This window comes from Dermacentor silvarum, chromosome 7, assembly GCF_013339745.2.
Source record: "Dermacentor silvarum isolate Dsil-2018 chromosome 7, BIME_Dsil_1.4, whole genome shotgun sequence".
Taxonomy (NCBI): Eukaryota; Metazoa; Arthropoda; class Arachnida; order Ixodida; family Ixodidae; genus Dermacentor; species Dermacentor silvarum.
This window is the reverse complement of record NC_051160.1, coordinates 37,767,040-37,781,864: the sequence shown is the minus strand read 5'-3', so window position 1 is coordinate 37,781,864 and position 14,825 is coordinate 37,767,040. Positions and strand designations below refer to the sequence as shown.

General features: G+C 45.2%; 1 protein-coding gene across 1 annotated transcript in view; it reads left to right on the top strand.

The window, feature by feature from the left end:
• LOC119457925 (papilin-like) overlaps positions 1-14,825 on the top strand; it is a 75,639-nt gene that overhangs the window by 36,004 nt on the left and 24,810 nt on the right. The gene's annotated exons all lie outside the window — the stretch shown is intronic.

The following is a 14,825-nucleotide window of genomic DNA, read 5'->3' as shown; positions in this document are numbered from 1 at the left end:
CATATGATCTAGTGGTTTTTATTTATTTAGTGACCACAGGGACCCCGCCATAAGGTGTATGGCAAAGGTTAGTATGTTTTTCATAAACACGTCGCCAACGCCGCGCTCGTTCGGAGCGAACGCGGGCAAAACGCAGCCGTCGACAACAGTTTATCGCCTTATATGTGTGACCGCACACAACCGCTGTCAAAACGCTGGCTACGTGACGGAACGGCTAAACGTCGTTGTCGACACTGTTATGGGAGAAGCGGATAAGAGCCCAGAGAGAGTCTGCGTCACACGCGGCAGAGGCCGGCAGGGCTGCGCGCATGTGCCGCAGTGGGAGAGTGGGCACCCACACGAACAGTCTAGGGTGCCTCGATGCCTTCGTCGCCCACCTCTCCCCTTCCACTGGGAAGTCGCGTTTGCTCTCCGCCGTGCTTTCACTCCCCGTGAAAGCGCACGCCCCTCGTCTGCGCGCGCTTTCACTCGCACATAAGTTGCATTTGCTCTCCGCCGTGCTTTCGCTCCCAGTGAAAGCGCGCGTCCCTCGCCCTCGGGCGCTTTCACTCGCACATACAGCATACGCCCAATTGCCGGACGCGACCATCGAAGAATGATCCCTCAACAGATTCGCTGTAAAATATGACACAGGAACCCATAACAGTACCAATAAGTGTGAAATTCTCACACAGGCAAAGAGGCCAACACTTAGCCACCAGGGCTCTACACATAAAGTGTCATTACGAACATGTTCTCTAAACAAAGCCCTAGCACCCTGACGGCAGGGGGCGTTGCATTGAGCCAGGAATTCATTTCAAAAGGTAGGCATTTTGTATTAAGTATGAAATGTTTTCAACAGCGGAGCTGTTTAAGCCGGCCGTGATGTGTGCCGCGTGCCACTGCGTTGCCTAGCAATCACCTCGGGGAGCGTCGCGCGCTATGCTCGGTAGAGAGAAACAGTAAATGAGAGCGAGAGAGAGAAAAACACACTGTAGCAACACCAACGAGGCAATGCGCAGAAGTGCGACCGACGCCATCCACACCTTCTCCGTTTCCCCGCATTAGCGCCGAACGCTCGCGGTGTCCGTGACCAACGTTACTAGATTAGCTTCAGTTTGAAAGCTGCGCGGCGACGCGTGTCCCCTTTCCGTCTCCCGCCGCGTGGTGGCGCTAGTCACACGCTCGGCCCGGCTTCGCGGCTCGTCGAAGCACGTTGCGCGAACCGTTGTTGTTGGTGCTGTGGTGGTGCGCTTTGTTCATGTGCTTTGTTCTTCACGTTCGAGTCGTCTGACGTTATAAGTGGCGTTCTATCGTGACCAACCGACATGCCGCGTTGTTTCGTAACCGGCTGCAAAAGCGGTTACGATTCTCAAAGATCTGCCGAGAAGCGGCATTTCTTCCGGGCGCCTAGAGATTCTTCACTTCTTCAAGTGTGGCAGCATGCGATTCCACGACTGGACTAGCAGCTCACAAGCTGTTGCGTTGTGTGCGATCTCCATTTCGAGGACAGTGACTTAGTGAAGGAGTTCGTGCACAACGTAAACGGGGACGTTGTTATCATTCCGCGCGACAATTGGGCGCTCAAGGACGACGCTGTTCCCCGTTTGTTTCCGAACTGCCCTTCATACCTGTCGAAACCGGCGCGGAAACGTAAGCAACCAGCTGTGCGGAGGGCACCTCCCGTTAAGGTGCGCAAAAGGCAAGGTGATGGCGATGTTACAAGCCTAAGCGATGACGGAAGTAACTCCCCTGTGTGTGGAGCTATCGCGTCGCTCTACAGCGAGCTTGGAACGCTCAACATCGATCGTCTTGGATGCGTAGAGCGTGAGGCTGGCTTTACATGTCAGGTGCTGAATTTTATTATAGTTACCAGGATGCACTTCTACGCTAGGGATGCGAATCGCCGCCTTGAGAATAGCGAGAAAGCCGCCGTGGCAAATAAAAAGGCCCGTTTGCTGTAGATAAATGCGTTATCCATGGCCAAGTGGGCGCATAAATTTTTTTTTGTAATTTTACAGAGTAATAAATTACTTTGTTGAATCAAAACACAAGCTCTCTTTCATTCATTTGCCCATACACGTTGGTCCAGACTCCCGAGCAAGCAACAAATACGCGAAATGAACGCGGAGTCTCGTAACTTACGCAAAGAGGGGAAACGACATCGCTGGCCTTAAACTATGTCGTCAAATAAACAACTTCACTAAGAGACACCGAAATAACAAACGAGATTGGCTATTTTTGTGTTGAGCAGTTTAACTGAACGTCTAACGCGCAATTATAGCTGAATAGCACGTCAGTCTATACCCTCGCATTGCTCTTCGCATTACCGCAGATGTGCACATCTGCGGTAATACGAAGAGCAATGCGAGGGTATGGACTAGTTAAGGTAATTTATTCAGCATCCCTGAGGTCTGTACTTCAATCTTATCGCGGAGGAAATACAAATTCATGTGTTGCAAACGAAACGTACTGGAACGCGCTCGGAGCAGGCGGCCGCTGACAGCAGAGGCAAGCGAACGCGGTTTTAGGGCCGAGAGAGGTGGCAGCGCCACCCCGCGAGAGGAGACGGAAAAGGGACACATTCGCGCGCGCGGCTCGGGCGGAGCTTGCAAACTGAAGCTAATCTAGTAACGTTGTCCGTGACTGCAGCAGACGCCTCTGGCGGCGGCTCGGCCGAGCTCGCCACCAGCTGCGCGCTGCTGCACACGCGCCGTGATGTCATGCCGGCGTGTCGTCTGCTGCGCGCCGCCCGTACACTGTGCTTTCGCCCCACTTCCATTACGTGTGCTTGGACCGCATGTGCTTCGTGAGGTGTTCCCCGATGCCACGGACCGCGAGCATTTAAATGCTTATACAATTCGTATAACTTAAAATCACTTGGCATTGCTTCGTATAACTTAGCATCACTTTGTATAGCCAGGACCAGCTAGGAACCGATCAGCTACGCTTTGTTTTTAGCCTTGCGCCACTGGTGCAAGCTACCTCGTCGAGCTTTGACATCCCTGCTTTGCCCAGAAACCAGCTCGCGGAGTGGCGTGTGCCTCACCTCCTCTCCGTGCCCTGCACAAGTTGTCTTGATATGGGACGTTAACGAGAGGAGGAGGTGTTTATTATACATAAGGAAGAGACGCTTAATTCTGCAGCCCATAAACGTTAACGAGAGGGAAGGAGGTAGGTAAGTGGTTCTTGAGGGAAAGGGAAAGGTTGGCGCTATCTTCTGCAGCCCTTGGAGGGAAGGAGAGCATGCGCGTGGCGCGCGCAATGCTTGGGAGAGTGAAAGAGAAAATGAGAACGAGATAGAGCAGCACCAAGGAGGCAACGCACAGAGCTGCTGCCGACGCCGCCCGCGTTTCCCCGTTTCCCGCGTTCGCGCCGGGGAAACGTAGGCGGCGTCCGCAGTAGCTCAGCAGGTTTCGACCAGCCACGCCCCGGCAACTGTGAGGCGCTGCTTGGCCGTGACGTCACCGGGAAGATAACGCTCGGAGCCATCGCGACGGCGGCACAACTCTCGTTTACTCTGTGGCGAGTACATGTAGCCTTGACATGGGACGACCAAAGAAGATGCGGTCACCCGAAGAAGAAGCCGCTCTTGTTGGAGTGCGCCGCGCGGCCAAGCGAGAATCTGCGCGTCGGCGGCGAGCCGATTCGGAATACCGTGCCGCAGCGCTTACCATTTCCTAGCCAAACTTAGCCCAACCTTGTAAAACCTGGAAGAAGCTAGGTCGATCACCAGCCAAGGTACATCTAAATAGATCGCGAAGCTTGGAACGAAAAGCGTGCGAAAACCTATCGCCAGAGATATCAGTTAGTGGTGCACGATTGAAGCGCGACTAGGTGAGGGGGGTACAAACACTCAAACTAGGAAACCTATGTGAAAAAAATGTTCGAACGTTTTAATCAGAGTACTGTCATACAAGTAACTATTCCGTTTCAAATATTTTGCTGAACTAAAACAGCAAATGGTGATTTTGTTTCTACTTAACAATTTATTAGTTCGATCCTGGTGACCCCTACCAATCAGTGATTCTGGGGCAAGACTTGGCAAGACTGTTCAAACTAGCCAGGATGTCGTGCGGAATGGCGTTGCTCACTAGTAGAGATGGGACACTCAGGAGCGAGCCGGATCTTGTGAGCGGCTTTTAAAGAGCGAGTGAGCCGTGGTTCAGTAAAAATGAGCGGTGGTTCTTTTCAAGAAAGGGAGCCGGTTCTGCCGGGTTCAGAGAGCCGTGCCGATGCGTTCCGTCAGAGACGGGTCTTCTGCTGGGTGCGACTTCCGCGCCATCTACTAGCGGTAAAAGTATTAGCAAGAGTCGCCTTCACCCCCTCGCCTTCGGCTGAAGAACGAAAGAACCGCCGCTCCCTTACTGAACCACGGCTCCCTCGCTCTTCAAAAGAGCGGCTCAAAAGATCCGGCTTGCTCTTGAGAGCCGGACCTTTTGAGCCGCTCTTTTGAAGAGCGAGGGAGCCGTGGCGCTCAGGAGCGAGCCGGATCTTTTGAGCCGCTCTTTTGAAGAGCGAGGGAGCCGTGGCGCTCAGGAGCGAACCGGATCTTTTGAGCCGCTCTTTTGAGAGCGAGGGAGTCGTGGTTCAGTAAGTGAGCGGCGGTTCTTTCCGAGTGAGGAAGCCGGTTCTCTCTCCTTGAATGACCCGTGCCGACCGTTACGTTAGAGCTGGGTCTTCTGCTGGGTTTCGAGGTTTCCATTTCTGACCGACGAATGGTGGCCCGTGTGGGCAGACTCGCGCTACTGGTACTCGCTCGAGTGTGTGGTGTGCGCAGCAGTCCCTGTGGTTGATTGTGCGTCCTATGGTGTTGCACCCGATGCCACCGAGGGGAGAAGTAAAGAAGCCTTAATTGGCAAACGTGATCGGTGAGAGTCGTGATCGTACATCGTGCACTGGTCCAATAACAGTTCGAAGATGGTCTTCCGTGACTTTGAAGACAACAGTTGAACGTACAGTTTACGCCCTGGTCTTCATTTGTGCTCATTAGTGTAGTCATCAAAATGTCGCCCATGACATCCACTTCAGTGCATTTTCTGAGCGTGTCTCATTAGCACGTCATTAAAACGAGTCCAATGATCTGTTGTGTTGTAATAGAACTTCATTTCTTCTTTTTTCTTTTTTTGTCCTGGCGCATGATGCCATGATCGCCAGTATCGTGCGTGCACTCACGAGGAAAAAAAACGAAAGGTACGTGCGGCAGTTTTGTGGATCTTTCGTATGATTTTTCTATTGTACTTCAAGAAATGATTTCTACATTCAATTTGCATGGCGTTACAGCTTACTCATATTATAGTGAACGTACGTATGTGAATAAATAAATAAAGCTGAAACATAATGTACAATCATTTTCTGTTCTTATTTTGACAAAAGTTGATTTTAAAGTAGCACAACAACAAACAAGCTTCTGTAATGACGATGAAGTTACATATTTTTTTTCTGAAAAAAGTACGTCGCATTCTGCCTGTTACAGTATCATGAGCATTTTATCCCCAATATCAGAAAACAATGTTTCATTACAACTAAATATTCACGCTTTTAATAGATGTAAAAATATTCTCTAAACATAGCGAAAATACCAATAACACGGTTATTAAATTATGCATATATCGTTTTTTTCAAAGCCAGATAACTACAGAATATGCATAACACAGGTTACACGTTTAAGTGAACCGGTGAGGCGTTCAAATGAGCGGTTCATTTCAGTAAGCTGAGCCGCTCCGAGCCGCTCACTGAAGTGAGCCGTTTTGCCCATCTCTACTCACTATAACGCGGCGTTTCATCTGAGTTTCTTTTTATTTCCTTGCGTGTTTGTTAAAAGTGTGGCGTGCGCTTTACTTCAAGTTTTGCGTAGCCTAGGGCACGGCATTCATTGGTGAAAGGTGTGAGTGCAGGTTTTTGTTATCGTGGAAGTTCACGCTGCGGCATCCGACGCGTTGTGTATCGTCGTGACGATAAATGCGGAAGGCTCCGGGAAGAAACATCGCGCTATGTTCGTTCACTCTCCGTAACATAGTCTCTTAGTGTCCGATGGGAAGCAAAATTAGTAAGTAAAATGTTTGCTAAATAATAATGTGGGCCAATGTTGTCAGATAACTGTTGGATATGAATACATGGTGACGCACGTAATTGCGAATGATTCTGTGAAAAGGTTTCACATATGTTGCTATCGACTGTATGCTGGCCATAGTACTTTCATCCATTCAACATATGTTTTGTTTGGTCTAGTATAATGGTTGCATTATTCTCGACGAATAAAATTGAAGTTGCTTTTGAAACCTCTGTAGCACTGTAATTTTTTTTTTCATCCTATTCGCTGACCTTCCTAAAGAACCTACTGGAGCAATTGCCATCAATAATAGCATAATTATGGTCACATTAAGCCATACGCCATTCCTATAGTTTAATGACAGGCTGGCGCTTCAGCTGAGGCGAGTCGCAAGCATGCCTCAGCCTCAAAAACAAAAATAGCTGCTGGCGAAGCGGCTGCAATGCAGGACGCTGAATAAATTCAAACATTCGCGCCAAGCAGCATAAGATCATGACATCACTGCCATTTTCGGTTATGACGTCACTTTTTTTTATTTTTCCTGGCTGTTAGTTGTCCCCCGATACGTAGATGGCGACGGTTGCAACGAGCTGGCATTTTCTTGACATGTGGACTTCTATGGAAGCTACGCTACCAGTTTACATATACCTTCCCCAGCTTCGCTGTTTACTCCAGCCTTGCACCACTAGTGCAAGCTGCCCACTTTCCGCTTCGTTGTGGGCGACCTTCAAGTGACCTTGAGCCAAAAGCCGGCGCCGTCATCCGGGCACTCAAACGAGAACAGCCTGACATCGTTGCGTGAACCGAACCGAGATCATGCGGGCAACCAGTCAAAAGTTTAAAAAAAAATGCGCTGTCTGGCCCCCAACCAGTCGTACAGGACAGCATTACATGTGCTAGTTACTTCCCAAATAAGTTACAAAAAAGTATTGCTTCCGATTTCTTCCTAATGCTTGTGCACAATATCACTCAAGCTGTAACTTCTACTCCACTGAAGTTTTATTTGTCATTTTTAAAAGCAACTTTCAAAAGGCAGATTTCACCATACACTTGACTCTCATCTTTGGCACTGAGATAGGGTTGCCTGTGCTTACTAAATGCTTAAGTTATGCCATTGCAGTTTTATGAACGTGCAGATAACATATCTCAGTGATTTAAACATATGAAGATGTACTAATGCGGACACGTGCATTGAAATTTTGGCATGCGAACTAACTATAACTGCAGGCGTAGTTCCGTTTCGGTTTCCTCCAATTTCATTATTGCTGGCGATATTTGTCTTGCGTAGCCAGGTTTTCTTTCGTAGAAATTTCATGCACGAATTTTTATTAAGGCTTGTCTTTTATAACACCGCAAGTAATTGCGTGTAGCGTATCTAACCATGAATTCTTCAGCCATTTTTTTTTATCTTCTTCGTGCACTTTGCACTATGAAATCAAACATTGTGTTGATTCAAACAAGACCGCGGTAGCTCAGTCATCTAAGGCGTTGCGCTGCTAAGCGCGAGGTCGCGGGATCGAATCCCGGCTGTGGCGGCCGCGTTTCGATCGAGGCGAAATGCAAAAACGCCCGTGTGCTTGCGTTGTAGTGCACGTTAAAAAGCCCCAGGTGGTCAAAATTAATCCGGAGCCCTCTACTACGGCGTGCCTCATAATCATAACTGGTTTTGGCACGTAATACCCCAGAAAGAAGTTGACTCAAACAAGTTGTGTTACAAACACAACGTTTGTTTTAATGAACGAGAAAGTGCGAACTTAGAGGCTCCACTTCTCTTGGTCACTACTGCATGAAGTTCATGCAAGTTCATGCCTTATTCTTGTTTCACATTGTAAAAGCTGTACGCACGAACACTGGGTAGCTGCTCTTTTAATTCCTCTTGCAGTTTGTCTTTTACTTTTTGCTTTTGTAGCTTGATATATAAGCCCTCATTCTGTGTTAAAACCTGCAGTGAAACTATGCTGGGCCCTTTGTTGTAATGTAAATAAATCAGTCTCATTTGAAAAATGTGTGCTCTATTTATGTCTCCATGAATGTACAGCATGCTATCAGATCGCGTAAACAGATTAGGTGGGCAGTCGCTAAAGCATACTTCAGGTGCTTGGATAAATACTTATGATTTTAATAACTGTGTATATAGGGCGCAGTTAACATAACGAAGGAGAGGCACTCAACTAATGTTGAGTGCAAAAAATAAAAAAAAAACAAAAAAGTGTTAAGCAAAAAATATTTGCTGTTCTTTGCGTATACTTACCAATCTTCCTATTGCTAAGAAAAAAAAGTGAACTATTGCTTTCTGTAGTCAATACAGAAGATGAGGACTCGGTATTCATAGATAACCAACCTACTAATGTATTTGACTTGCGTTCATTCCATTCATTTACCTTGCTTTGTTGTGCATTGCGAGCTTGTGTTACGCTTCGTTGCGTGGTGAAGAGCGATTTATTTTTAGTATTAGTGCCATTTCACGCACTTTTGTGTTGGTTGCTGTTGGGCGCCATTTTACCGTCGATACCAAATATCCAATGCAAAAGGGCACTTGCACACAAGCGTTTTGGAGGGTGTGTCTGTCACCGAATGCCTACAGTAAACTTATTCCGTAAAGAAGCATGGAGCTGAAGGCAAATTTCAGAAAGTTATTCAATATAGGTATGCAAATTTGGACTCCTGTGGTAAATATTTCATAAAGCTTTATTAAACAAAGAGGGCTGTTGCTAATGTTGTGAAATAGACAATGGGCGACGATGCGAAAGTGGACATTGACCTTGTTGTAGACATGACTTCGTAATGTAATCAGTAAAACGTAGCAATGTTACTTTCGTTGACCAGTATTCGTACAGAAAGCATTGAATATAGTTATTTAACTAGGGGGGCAACATGTCATGCGAGAGCATTGTGGCGTCTGAAGGTTTAGATCCAGTAGTTGGAGCTCTCGGGAAAGATAGCCCCTCCCCTTTCTGGTCATCCTCTCCACCTGTGGTAGATGCAGGCGAGGGCTTAGGAAGTTGTAGCGGACCATGTCACTCACCTTCCATGCCAGCGCATGGAGACAGGAAGCATAGAATAATTTGGCCGATAAGTATGGCTATCGATGCATCCGCTACAGATGTGGTTTTTCTCTGGAAAATTACGCAATGAAAGTATAAAGGGTGCTCAGATATTCTGTTCGCAAAAAATGGAATCCACGAATGGCATCTCACCTTAACTTAGCGAATGACTTATTCGTTACGTAAACCTACATCAATCAACAACATGTGCAATTTTAGAAGAAGGCTTGGTGTGCAAATATCGCAATAACTGCAATAGAGAGTCTTTTCTATGAGCCGAGGTCTACAAATAAACAACCTATCATGGCAGCCTTCTAGCACTCCCCAACTGATGCTTGCTTGGCACACTGGCCACACTCCGCTCAGAAGTGAAATAACTAAAGTAGATCCTTATGCATAGCGAAAAATGCAATGTTTACATTTGGGAGGTGTTGTGTTCATGCGAAAGAACGTGGACAGCTTCTTGCGTGCCACTGTAAATAATTAGGAATAGAATGCATTGTGTCTCTTTGAATAGCAATAACTTATTCTCCTGAGAGCCGATTACAGCTATAGGACAAAATCGCTTTTCAAGCTGGCTTTTATTGTCTACGGCATGTTATGAACGCGAAATACATATTTGAAAGTTTAAACACCACGGTTAGATGCCAAAAGCTGCTTCTCCATGTATGTGGCAGAAGTAAACATCGGCTTATACTTGCTATGGTAAAAACTGCATTTCTTTGCCGAAACGCCGAGGTAAAAACGAAATTATGTGCTGTACATTGTCGTATTGCTGCGGAATCCTGGATATTTACGCAATCTAAAAAAATTGAAACACAATTCAAGGTTACTTTCAAAACAACACAGAGGTTGATATCAATTTAGTGAGAAATTTCTCGAAAGGCGATGACAAGAGTATGAGTAAACCACTTGCGTACAGTTCCACAGGTACCACAATTCATATCCAGCATAAAAATTTTGAGGGACTGCTTCCTAGGCAAATTAAAAAAAAATTTAGGGCAATCTGAAACATATTGTACCAGGGACCTTAGGAGGTTAGAGCAATTGAATAAAGCTTTTTCTAATGTTGATTCTTACAATAATCTTTTCTCCGGCGTATTCTTTTGTTAGTGAAGTGCATGTTTTATATTCACATTTTGTCAGCTATCTATGAATCTTTCACCATGATTTTTGTAATATGTAGCAAGTTGTTATAAAGTCTAAAAGTGTAGTTTATTACATGTTTCTGTTATCAGAAGCTATTCATTTACTATTACAAGAATAAACTGTCAGTTAAACTTTCTAATGCTTTTCGGAGCGGTGGAGTGTAGAAACTTGAAATGGTTTGCCGGGCGTACCCCACGAATTCCTGGCGTATAATGTTGCTGCGGTAATGTATCGAATATCGTAGCGCCCCACATGGTCGACGTCCGCTGAATGCGTCACTTTAACTAGCGCAACGTAATTTGTGGCTTCTTTCGCCGTTGTTCTAACTGCCCGTTTACGAAGCGTCATTAAAGACGGGCCATCTGTCATCCTCGCGGTGAGCATGGCGCTGGAACTAGCGCTATCTAAAATTCTTGCTGGTTAGGAATGCATATACCATAATATTTGCTCTAATTCGACAAAGCATATTTCCAGCTGCGGCGGAATATTTCAACGCTTTCTGTGGCATAAACATTTGGTTGAGATGCGTATTATAATGAACCTGAATGTGCACTTCCATTGACACCCAATTTTAATATGATGCGAATTTCCATTGAACCATGATTTATTTTACTGATTCTCGGCGGAATGCAATAATACTTTTATAATACTTAAAATCGCGTGTGCAAGATGTCAAGCTCATCACTTTTCCACCCCTTTGCTTGCTTGATTGCGTAGAGAACTGCGTAAAAGCGGTAAGGCTTACGCGGCAAATAAACATTGTGATAGTTATAACTACCCTGCTAAAAATAAAATTGGATTCTCGGATTTTACCTGCGTGCCCCTATCAGGACATGATTATGAGGTACGCCGTACGGTGGTCTTTCAAATATGTCGAAACACTTGTGGTTGTTTAACGTTCAACTAAACTTAAGTACATGGTCTTTCTTGCATTTCGCCACCACAGGAATGTGGACAACACGGCCAGGATTAGACTCCCGACCTCGACGTCAGCAGTGAAATACCATAGCCACAGAGCTACTGTGATGGGTTTCAAAGTACACTGTGCGTTTCTTGCCCACCTTATCTGAAAGTGCGTGCGAGCCAATGTGGAAATATTCCCTAAAGTACTATTGACGTTGCGCAGTCTGTTTCAAAGGCGGCGCAGCGTCAGTGACAACGAGCTCTTTATTGCTCCGCCTCTTTCGCAGAAAAAAAAAGAAACTGAATATAAGCGGAGACCATAGATGTTCCTTTGAGTTGCAACCACACGCGAGCGTTTTTGCTCACATTTGCTGAAGGCAATGACAGGGCCGCAAACTCAACTGTCGGAGCCGTATTCGTTGATGCAATGAAGTCAGATGTGTTCATACTCGAAACAAGTATGTCGTATTATGAGGATATTACAGAAAAGACACTGGTACATGCAAAATGGTTATGGCCGTATATTTAGACACGTAAAATGCATTCTTGAGGCCCGTTCCTAGCACTACATCTAAAACAGTGCAGCGCATAAGACGAAGAAGCAGCGTTACCTATTGTAGGCTCTTTGTCTGCGCCCCACTTCTGGCCATGCTATTATCGGACGCAGCCAGACAATGGCAAGCTTTGCAAATTTGGTCCGTGTTTTCTTCTCGTGTGCACTGCAACAATTTGAAAATATATTTAGCCCTTCTTTTTTTCGCAGGCCATAGCGGTTGCTGCAGAATAACCTGCGGATACATTGTTCTCTGCCATGGCCTATAGAAATGCCAAACCGGTTATAGAACATAAACCAATGTTGTCAGAGAGTGATGGGGAATCTCCACGCGGGGCAGGTTTCAAAATTTATCGTGGGGTTCCTGCGAAAGTATGTGCTGTATTTGTAAACAAGTTCAAGGACAAGGAATACAAAGTAACTTTTTAATCATCTTTCAAACTTTAAGCACTATTTTATTTCACATTTTCTTTTTTACAGTACATTAACATATCTGACCAATATGTCAAAGACCAATGATCAATAGCTCTGGTCATTGAATACTGGAAGACATATTGAAATTAATCTTAGTTATTATGCTGGCGAGGACGGTAGAAAACTAGGTGGGGTGATGAAGTTAGGAAATTTGCAGGCGCAAGTTGGAACAAACTAGCGCAAGACAGGGGTAATTGGATATCACAGGGAGAGGTCTTTGTCCTGCAGTGGACATAAATATAGGCTGATGATGATGATGATGATGATGATGATTATGCTGAAGGACTCCTTCTATTCTACTGAGCGATTGAAGTGCACGCCTTTAGCTGTCTTTTAAACTTCTGTTGCAGAAATGCGTTATCACGTTCAAGTTATACTGTAGGCTTCTACTCTAACGGATTTCATAAAAACTTGATGGACTATGACTAATTTTGCTTCTAAATTATTCTTTCCAGTACTAGACACATGAGACATCTAGTTCATGTTCTGTCACAAGCTGAAATAGGCATGTAAAAGTGCGATTATAGAAGCCTGATCATTTCCTAGCTTATTCTGTTTCTTTAAAATGCATAGCAAACAAAATGTCAGTTATCCAAACAAAAAAATGTAAAAGTTATTCGAATAAGTCTCTGAGCAGGCCTGATGATGGTGATTTATTGTCCGCTTTGAAACGTGGCAGTGACAAATAGTCACCTAGCCTGCTTGATTTAATCTGGTCGTCGAAATGTGCTTTTCATTATAGTATTTTTGTATGCATCTCTTTAAATTTTTTTCTCTTCCTCACAACTTCTCTATCTAGCTTGTACCACAGCCTATGCCTGGAACAGATCGGTTAGTATCAATTTCTTCTCTGCTTCTTTTTCACTGGTAATTTAAACGTCTCTTCCTTATCTCGACGGCTGACCGGTTGATGCTTCCATCCACTTTAAATGAAAATGATTCTGGAAGGTGCACGTTACCCACGGCTCTCACTGCGTGAATCCCCTTACATTCCATTAGAATGTGCTGATTGGTCTCCGGATTTTAGCATACACATGCCTCATCTTGTGGCATGTGTATGCTACACTATATAGCAAAGCACTGCTTTAGGAAAAATCATGATCTTTATCAGGGTTGGATTCCCGTTTTTGCACTGCCAGTACTGTGAGTTTTTGCCGCCCAGCCGGTAAGGAGGGAGAGGAGTGAAAGGTGCACATTCATACAGGCGGAGGAACAAAAAAGAACAGGAAGCATTAGCTACAATCTGACGCCCAATCTGGCGCAAACGGACGACATGGTTTGCTCGTGAACGAGTGCATTACAAACATCTTTCCAGGACGCTACTTTGTGTACACGAACACTGCCAATAAATGCAAACTTGTGCGAGAAAGAAGCACTTCACAACGGCACGCCGTGCACTGACAGCCGTCTATAGGGTCAGTACGCCTAACTCGCTGGACTGCTGCGGTGATGGCCAATGGCACTCGCAATGGAACTTGTGATCGACATCCTATTTTCACCATTGTAACTACATTTGCACAACTAAGCAGTGTGTAAATAAATAGAAAGAAATCAAAGCACCTTTCTTAAAGAAGGACGGTTGAACGCGAAGCTTTCTCCCATGCAAACTGAATCAAAGTCCAAAGCCAACGACTACGCAGTGAAGCCACCAAATGCTCAGCGACCCGATGCGATGCATATGTGATTTGATTGCTTGTTTAGGATAGTATTTTTTGAACGTTGAAGTTGAATGAAGACATATTTCGTTAAGTGAGTGAGTGAAATATCTTGATTTAGGTCCAGAGAAGACGCAGGGGAGACCCCGTGTCACCCGGCTAGTCCCACGTAGGGACCTCCAAGCCGAGCTTGACGGCCCAATCGTGGGCACTCTGGACCGCCAGGGTTTGGTCGTTGAGTTCGGGCTGCCCAAAAGTGTTTCGCCGGTCATAGAGTAAGATGTGTTCATGTTTGCTTGTGCACTTATGACACCATGCTTGTTCATTGAGTTAGTGTGCCTGTGTTTACAAGTTTATAAGGCCGATAAAACTACTATCGTTACTTTGTATAGCTGTCCACTAATTTGCTATCCCAATCGATGCTTCGCCTTTCGGGCGATACCTTGACTTTTTTGAGAAGGACCCGGAAAGTAAACACTCTCTCCTGATGGGGGCAGGGGCCGTGACAGTAACGCAACGGGACTAATGGCGGTTACGTGATTCAGGCCTTACCTAATCGAGAGATGACCAAAACAAGCCCACTTTTGAGCTCCTAATTGCTCTAACGGCATCCTATTCTCTTATTCCAGATTACTGTGAGAAATATGAAACCTGTTTGATACGTCTGCAAAGTACAAGTAAATAAAAAAATGATGTTCCTAGAAATTGCTACGCCATAATTTTGATACTTAATAGATGGTAAATATTTCTTCCAATGTATCAGTTAAATGAAGCACCTAATTAATAGATATATTTATATGTATAGTAACAGTTGGTTTAATTTATATTGTGGAACCTTCTATACATTGATCTTCGAAGTTTCTGCCATACTCCAACTCCCACTTTCTAACGTATATTATATGCAATGGCTCATATTCAGAAAAGATCGCAGTTTGTATCCGTTGAACAGCTTACCCTGTCTGTTTTCGCAATGCTTGTTAAATGACAACTGTTCTATTAATACCTTTAGTTCCTGC